The following is a 9,782-nucleotide window of genomic DNA, read 5'->3' as shown; positions in this document are numbered from 1 at the left end:
TGTTATTTTGCTGAGAAGACTCTGAAGGGTTGGAACTCACTTTTGTAAGCTTTGACAGGTCAGGAGAAGGAAGGGTGAGGAAGCATCATGTGACTGGTATCGGCTACAGGGAGCAGAAAAACACAAAGTAGGACTGCAAGTAGGAGAAGGAAAAGAGCAGGACAAGAGTACTGAATGGAAGAAACAAGTATGAAAGTGGAGAGAGGGAGATTCCAGGACAAGCCTGCCTATTTTAGAGGGAGCTATGGAGGCTAAACAGCCTATTCAAGGCCACCGTGAACATTGACGCATACACCGTCTGTGTTTGAGCCCGCATCGGGCTCTGTGTTGACAGCTCAGAGCCTGGAGCCTGCTTCAGATTCTGTATCTCCCTTTCTCTCTGCCCCTCCTCCAGTCATGCTCTGGCTCTCTCAAAAATAAAGAAACATTAAAAAAAAAAAAAAAAAGAATCAGTTCAATTAAAATCCTGTAACTTCCTTAAGCCTTCGACTACTTCCACAATGGCTCCCTACCTCTGGTTCTGCTGTAAGTCTCCCTTCAGAAACTAGTTGCCATGGTGACTTTTCATGATCTATCTGTTGGTCTGGAGAAACTCCATGTTGAGGCTTTCTGGGCTCAGTGGTCACAGAACAAAGAGTATCAAGAATCATTTCATCTAATTCTCTGCCTATAAGCAGGATATGGCCAAGCCATCCAGGCTAAAAAGAACCACCACTTCAATTGAAAATCTGTCCAGAAACTCCACAATTTCCTTGGGCAACCCAGCCAATATTTAATAAGGAAAATTTCCAGGAGCTTCTAAGGAAAATGACCAATTTTGACTTTCTTCTCTATTAATTCCAATAACTGTCAGGAATGTGAGAGACCACAATCTCATCAGCATGGAGGAAATAGCTAAACAGTCGCAAAATGAAAAGCCTTTTAATATATAGAAATCATTCATAACAATTTAATCTAAACCACAGTTTATAAGGACAATGCTGGTCAACAGTTTCCTGAATTTTTGCCTGTTAAAAAATAAGACAATTCTGTTGACATTCATAATACTGACATTCTTCCTCAGCTCTGTGACTCATTTTTAAAATGAAAATATGAGTAATTTCCCTTGTACTATATATATGAGGTACTAAAATAGCCAGGGCTCTAATGCAGATTCTAGCTTAGCAGAATTTTTCAAACTCTTTTTGCACACAGCACCTGCCCAAGAAAGAACCAGATCACGGCTCTTGCCTGATTAGGCCCTAGAAATAAACAGCACTCTGGCCTGAAATAGGTCAGGCAAGGTAACATGGCATTCTGTCACATTCTACAACAGGCAACTGCCCTGAACAGTCCCACTCCAGTTCCTTTTGAGGAACTGGACATGGGAAGGGTTCTGCTATGGATACATAGCATAAACCCTGGACAAAAATCATTCAGTCCCACGATCAGGTAAAAGATTTACTCTCGGGATTCTGGGTCTATTTTTTCCTCTTAGATATGACAAATGGAAATTGAGTATGATGCTGCCCAATAGACGGTGGGGCCTGGCTTATGGATCAGGTAATCCAAGAAGTCTAGCTTCCCACAAGTATAGTAAGAAAATAATATCAATGGTTATTTAATATTTAGTACATGTCAGGTTCTTAATGCATTTGTACATTACACAAATGATTTCATCTAACCCCAACCATATCCAGGGTATGTTTTGTTGTTGTTGCTATTGTTGTGTTGTTTATTTGTTTTTAATGTGGTAAGAACACTTAATATGGGATCCACTCTCTTAAACTAAGTGTACAATACAGTATTGTATCATCAGAACGTACAGCAGATCTCTAGAACCTAATCATTTTGCACAAATAAAACTTTATATTGGGTGAACAGCAACTCCCCCTATACCCTTCCCCCAGTGCCTGGAAACCACCATTTTCCTTTCTGTTTCTTTACTTTTCTTTTTTTTTTTTCTTAAACATTTATTCAGTTTTGAGAAACAGAGACAGACAGAGTGGGAGCGGGGGAGGGGCAGAGAGAGAGGGAGACACAGAATCTGAAGCAGGCTCCAGGCTCCAAGTTGTCAGCACAGAGCCTGATGCGGGGCTCGAACCCATGAACCATGAGATCATGGCCTAAACCGAAGTCGGAAGCCTAACTGACTGAGCCACCCAGGTGTCCCTCCTCTCTGTTTCTATAAGTTTGACTATTTTATGTACCTCGTGTAAGTAAATCATGCAGTATTTGTCCTTCTGTGGCTGGCTTATTTCACTTGACATAATGTGTCCTGATTCATCCATGTTGTCATGTATAAAAGGATCACCTTCTTTCTAAGGCTAAATAATATTCCATTGTATGTATATATCACGTTTTCTTTGTTAGTTTACCTATTGGTAAACATTTAGATTGTTTCCACATCTTGGCTGTTGTGTATAGTGCTGCAAGGAATATGGGAGTACAAATATCTCAAGATCTTGATTTTAATTCTTTTGGCTACATACCCAAAAGTGAGATTGCTAGATCATGTGGTATTTCTTTTTTTTTAATTTTTTGAGGAAGCTCCACCATGTTTTCCATAGCAGCTGCTCCATTTTATATTTGTACCAATAGTGAACTAGAGTTCCAATTTCTCGATAACTTCACCAACACTTATCTTTTTTTTCTTGGTAACAGCCATCCCAACAAATATAAGTTGATACCTCACTATAATTTTTTTAATTTTTTTAATGTTTATTTACTTTTGAGAGACAGAACACGAGCAGGGGAAGGGCAGAGAGAGAAGGAGACACAGAATCGGAAGCAGGCTCCAGACTCTGAGCTGTCAGCACAGAGCCTGACGTGGGGCTCGAATTCATGAAATGTGAGATCATGACCTGAGCTCAAATCAGCGCTCAACCAACTGAGCCACCCGGGCACCCCAGATACCTCGTTATAATTTTGATTTGCATTAGTTGATCATCAGTGGTTAGTGATATTGAGCACCTTTTCATTTACCTATTGGCTGTTTGCACATCTTTGAAGAAATATCTACGCAAGGCCTTTGCCCATTTTTTAAATTGGGTTATTTGTTTTTGTTATTGAGGTGAAGAAGTTCCTTATATATTCTGGATATTAGATATAATATGTGTGTATTGTATCTTTGGATATTAGATACTTGTTTTAGAGATGGAGAAAGGAAATCACAGAGATGTGGGCAGTTTGCCCAAGCTAACTGCTAACTGTAAATGTGGGCCAGGGTTCAAACCCAAGCAGTCTGATGCCAGAGCTCACACTCAGAGCCACTGTGCTGAAACTGACTCTCACAGAGTACTTTTCCAAAGTTTAATACTGGGCCTGTAAAAAAAAACTTTATTAAATTAATCTAACATGAGTCTTGCCTAGGCAATAATATTATGCATAAGAATGATGCATAATTTTGAGTATATATATTCCTTTTTGTTTTCCTCTATTCTAGTTTAAAATTCTTCTCACTTCTGGGGCACCTGGGTGGCTCAGTCAGTTAAGCATCCGACTTCAGCTCAGGTCATGATCTCACAGTCTGTGAGTTTGAGCTCCACGTCAGTCTCTGTGCTGACAGCTCAGAGCCTGGAGCCTCTTTCAGATTCTGTGTCTCCCTCTCTCTCTGCCCCTCCCCTGCTCATGCTCTGTCTCTCTCTGTCCCAAAAATAAATAAAAACATTACAATAAATAAATGAATAAATAAGTAAACAAATAAATAAAATTCTTCTCACTTCTTATAAAATAACAAAAGTACTTATACACCATTTTTCAGGTCCTTGAAGCTTTCTAACTAAAATCTCTAGATTTCCTTTTTTACCTTCTTGTTTTTCTTTTTAGTTATCAATTTTATTTATTTGTTGTTACTATTATTGTTAGTTTGAAGAATTTATATGTAATCAACTATTGCTAATCTTGGATTATCTGTATTGACCCAAGACCAACTCTTTGGATCTTTTAGCTTTTAAGATCAGAAAAAGGAAAGAGGACAGAAAGCTAGCATATCACAAATACTGTTTCCCCCATGGCTGTAGTTTTGTCAATTTTTGTCAATTCCAGAAGTGATTCTGGAAGTGCCACTGGGGGGTGGGGGGGTGGGGGGAAGGGGTGGACTGTTGTAGTCACTGTGGCTAGTGCTAGCCCTGGGAATACTAGTGAGAGAAAAGGAGAGGATCTTAGCTGGAAAGGGGTCAGGGCCTCATAACACTAACACACTGCAATCCAAGATAATCCCATAGGTAGCTGGACGTTCTGACTTGGTGGGAAGAGGACATGCAGGCTAGTATTTCTCACAGAGACATTCCCACTAGCAGCATTCCTGGTCTGACATGTTTCTGCTCCAAAACCACTGAAGAATGGTAGGTTGACCACCTTTTAATTACCTTGTTGATTAGCTCTGGTTAATGGAATATTCTTTATTATTTTTGAGCCAAAATCTGTCAGCGGAGAGAAGAGAGGGGAGAAAAAGCTGCTTTTTCTGAAACCATCATGATAATAACAGTTCGTGTTCACTGAACCTTTAAAATACACCAGCATCCAGAGTGCTGTCTGTGAATGTTCTCATATAGTTTTTATAGCATTTACACAACACGTGCTTTTACTGTTCCATTTCACAAATGAGGAGCCTAGTAGCCAAGATTCTTTCAACTCTAATGATCTATGATTCCTAAATTCTCTCTAATTCCCTAAAATATGAATTCTCCCCTCAAGAAAAATAATTAAAAAAGAGAAAGAAAAGTTAGTGGATTTTAAAACTTTAAAGTTCTTTCTGGAACTCTGCAGCCATCCTAATTGAGAAACTCTAAAATTCTGACTGGTGAAATCATAAGACAAATCTCCTGGCCAGTGATCTCCAGGCCCCTTCCCTATGTCCTTGAGCCCTTGAGAGAAATGATTGATAAGGGCTTCAGGCTCTTCTCATTTCTCTACATACTCTCCACCCCTAGCTGCTAACACCTTTCTAAGAAACAGGGCTTTTCTTCATGAGAAAAAATACAGTCATCTTCATATTTTACAAACTCCAGTGCTCATTCAACTGAGATAAACATAAATATCTGGTCAGAAAATTCTCCAAGTACTCAAGTCTTCTGTGGGCCCCTTCCCCACATTGAACATTCTAATTCCAAAGTAGAATTGAATCCGATTTGAGTTCTGTCCCCAAGAGGAGCAGTTTTTATCACTGATTTAGATGAAGACACAAGAGGCAGTTTGTGAACCCACCAAGGGAATACCTAAGAATACAGAATCTGGGTTTCAAATCTGAGTTCTAGCCATGGGCTAACAAGATGAAATGATATAGAGAAAGAGACAGGGTTCTGCTGTGGTTCTAAAAAACAAGCATGGGATTCAAAGCCACGTTGTAGAAATACTGAGGCATTTTATGCAATAGTTCAAAGAGAGTCAACAGTGTGATGTAATGGTAGGAAGTAACTGCCTACCCCCTCCCACCACCCTTGCAAGGAAAAAATAAATAAATGATCATTTGTCCTTGGTTTAAATTTTATTTATTTATTTATTTTTTTTTAGTTTATTTATTTTGAAAGAGAGAACACATGCGGGCATGAGGAAGGACAGAGAGAGAATCCCAAGCAGGTTCCACACTGCCCATGAGGAGCCCAACATGGGGCTCAAACTCACAGAGAGATCATGACCTGAGCCAAAATCAAGAGTCAGATGCTCAACTGACTGAGCCACCCAGGCATCCCTAAATTTTAAATTTACAATATATAGTTAAGGTTGGTGATGTCTATCTGTACTCTCAGCTGCTCAGAGAACTGGTAAAATGTTGGGAACCCCAGTCTCTTGTAGCCACAGACATTCCAAAGAGGGTGTCCAGGAGATCAAGGTTATCTGAAAGCAGCTTAGTGGAAACAGAGTTGAAGACTCTGGAGGTATTTGAAAGAAGAGCCTGGGAAACAGGAGACAGAGCAGTCACTCAAAGAGTCCTCCCTGTGAAAGAAGAAATTAAACTTATTCCAGGGGGCTATAACAATAGGACCAGGGTCAGGAGTAGAAGTTAGTTAGAGTTCAAGTTCAGCACCATATAAAGGAGGAGCGTTTTTGTTTTTGTTTTTGTTTTTGCCAGAAAGAGCTTGACTGAAGAACAAGCATGGCTGATAGGCAATCACAGGGAGGAGAGCCGTTGGGGGGACGATGCTGGAGAAGGAATTCAAGTGAGCCAGAATGGCTGACTTGGTTGATATTTCAAGACTCTCACAAACCTAAGACTCCTAAGATTTACTCAGATATGGCACATTCCAGTGATAGACAGCTAAGAACTTCCAGTCCCTGAAATCTGACAGAGCAAGAAGCCAAATGCCTCTCATCCCACTTCTTATAAGGTCTGAAACGTCATTTCTTCAATCCTGGAAAGCTCATCTTAGCCTGAAAAGGACGAAGAAGAAGGTGCTCAAAGCCACATTTATAGGCTTCCAGATGAACTTAAACTATACTTGAGACAGTGCCCAGAGGCAGCCCCGGGGCCAGCACAGAGAAGGGGAGGCTGGAAGGAGCTTGGAACTTGTGTGTCCCTGACTAGTTTAGTTGTGTGTATGCAGTTATCCAAAACATGGACTGACTTTTAAAAATGGATATTGTGGGGCGCCTGGGTGGCTCAGTCGGTTAAGCGTCCGACTTCAGCTCAGGTCACGATCTCTCGGTCCGTGAGTTCGAGCCCCGTGTCGGGCTCTGGGCTGATGGCTCAGAGCCTGGAGCCTGCTTCCGGTTCTGTGTCTCCCTCTCTCTCTGCCCCTCCCCCGTTCATGCTCTGTCTCTCTCTGTCTCAAAAATAAATAAACGTTAAAAAAAAATTAAAAAATAATAATAAAAATGGATATTGTCTAAATAAATAAAACTCTGCAAATAATATACTGTGAGAATTTACTTTTCTTCCCACCAGTCCTCTAGTTCCTAGCTAGGAGCTCTTGTCCCCCTGGGACATGTAGATTAAATACCAATATATAGATTTCCTCCTTGTGCTCATTCTTACACAAGTGGTAGCAGTATTAGACTCTACACACTTTTTCTATTTTTCTCAATAACATGTTCAAATTTCAATGAACGAAAGAGTAGAAATATTTAAAACAAATGCTCACAGTTTCCTTTCTAAATCTGGCCCAGCCAGAGGCAATAGACAGCTGTGAGTTCATCATTTTACTTCTTCAGCCCCTGACTTAATTATGGTGCTGTTATCCTTTCATTCAATAGATCTTAAAATTTGTATTTCCTACAGCCTTGTTTCCTCTCTAATTTAGTGCAACAATCCTTACCCTGGATAAAATAAGAAAGGAGATAACTGTGTTGATTATAAGCAGTTCTTAAGAGTATAATGCTATTGACCAACTCTACTGGTTACAAGCGGGATCTCCAAATCATTAATAAGTGATTCAGAAGGTAAGTCTCTCCTCTATGAGAGACTAACTAACTGTTTTAGGAAGCCAATTAGAAAACATTTCGCCCTCTTTCAGGGATATCTGATTCCTTAACGGTGTTTGAGAGTCTGTTGCATATCATCAACAGTCAAGAGCTTCTAAACATTAGCCACTGACTGAAACATTCCTTTTCTTTCTTTATTTCTTAAACCTGTCCTTTCTATTTTTGTAGGTGAGTTCTCAGAGGTATAGCCTAAAAGTGGCAAATGAGGCATTAACAAAGTTGCCCTATTTGATTCCAAAAGCTAACTCTCTTGGACAGTTCCTTGTCAAGTAAACCACTTCCCTGCTATGGGGAGATGGGGTCATGATGAGGATCACTACTTTGAAATGACAGAGGGGAGCCGTTAGGGGCTGAATTGTGTCCCCTCCACATAAATAGATAGCTTGGAGCCGTGGTACCTCAGAATGTGACTTTATCTGGATATAGGGTCTTTTCAGAGGTGATCAAGTTAAAGTGAGGTCATTAGGTTAGGCCCTAATCCAATATGACAGGTGTCCTTCTCAAAAGGGAAATTTGGACACAGACAAGTACACTTAGAAGGAAGGCAATATGAAGAGACAAGGGGAGAAGATAGCCATCTACAAGCCAAGGAGAGAAGCCTAGAACAGAGCCTTCCCTCCCAGCTGTTGGAGGAATCAACCCTGCCAACATCTTGATTTCAGAATTCTAGCCTCCAGGACTGGGAGACAACAAACTTCTGTTGTTTAAGCCAAAGTTTGTGCTACTTTGTTAGAGAGCCATATGATGGTATTAACATCACATTGATTGGGCAAAATTATGGAGTAAAGCAATCCTTGTCAGCTCACCTACTCTGCCTTCTTGCTTCTAAGCATCTGTCCCAAATGAATACCTTTTAAAAACTGTGATATACCTTTCTAGAAGTACTTCACAAGTAATTAAGAACAAAGACTCTCGGGGGTCCTGGTGGTTCAGTTAGTTGAGTGTCTGACTCTTGTTTTCAACTCAGGTCATGATCTCACAGTCATGTGATCAAGCAGGCTCTGCACTGGATGTAGAGCCTGCTTAAGATTCTCTCTCTCCCCCTCCTTCTGCCCCTCCCCTGCTTGTGTGAGCTCTGAAAGAAAGGAGGGAAAGAAGAAAGAAAGAAAGAAAGAAAGAAAGAAAGAAAGAAAGAAAGAAAGAAAGAAAAAGAAAAGAAAGAACTCTTGGATTGAGCTGCTGGAGTCAAAAACCCAGTTCTGCCTTTACAACTGACTTTACTATTGATGAGTACTTAATTTCTCTAAACCCTAGTTTCCTCCTCTATAGACTGGGAATGACAAGAGTAGCTACCTAAGACAGTTATAAGAATTAAATTAGTGAATGCATGTCAAGCTTAGCTCAATAAATGTCAGCTATTGTTATTGTTTATTTTGTTGGAACCTTCTCAAATTATCTAAGGTTCATGGTAGAACTTAGCTGTAGGTCAGCCCCATCTTGGCCCATTATTTGAATGGATTGGCCAGAGACAAGGACAAGAGCAATATTCTGATTTTTGTTCTTCTCAATTCTATAAGTTAAGTGTGATAAGAAGGGATTAAATTCAGAGTGGAGCACTCAACATGATGAAAGGAAGAACCAACACCTGTGGAGGAGAAAACAGCCACACAAACAGTCACCATTTTCTCAGCACCCACTGTGTCCTACCTAAGGTACTATGACAAAGACAGAGGACTGGCCTGACAAGGCATCCAGTTACTAGACATGTGTTAGAATTGGAGAAGGAGAGTGGTAAGACCCTTAAGATCTCTGACTCATCTTCTAATTTCAAAAAAAAAAAAAAAGGAACAAGAGTCTTGAAAGATAGGAAGACTGCAACAAGATTATCTGTCATTTTCACAACAGAGCAAGGCTCAGATAAGACCTGGGTTTCTTCTTTTGTGAGAAAGATAAGAGACTTCCATGATACAGAAGGAAGACTGACCCTAGAGAGTGACCTATATACATCTAAGACCCCTAACATCATCATTCCTGAAGAGCTGCAGAAATGGGTTGATGATAACAATAATACCACGTATTGAGCAACTACTATGCATGCATGGCACTATGTTAATTACTTTGCATGCATGAATACCTCACTTAACCTTCACACAACAACCTTGCAAGGTGGCTATGAAGAAGAGTAGAGTTCAGGTAGGATACTCAACTTACCCAGCATCTAGAGCTGGGGGGTATCAGTCAGGACAATCAGCTTCTACTCTGGACAGCCTCTTAGAGGCAGCCACCAGCACCAGATGCTGCTAAGGGTCCATCTTGCTCTATAAGTGTATATTTTTAGACTATCTAAGCCACAGCAATGAGAAGTTTTATTTTTTACGAGTGAAGTAAACTCACTTGATCTTCCACATGGCGTTTCGAACTATGAAAATTATCATCAAATA

Source organism: Prionailurus viverrinus, chromosome C1 (genome assembly GCF_022837055.1).
Source record: "Prionailurus viverrinus isolate Anna chromosome C1, UM_Priviv_1.0, whole genome shotgun sequence".
Taxonomy (NCBI): Eukaryota; Metazoa; Chordata; class Mammalia; order Carnivora; family Felidae; genus Prionailurus; species Prionailurus viverrinus.
Note: the sequence above shows the minus strand (reverse complement) of the source record.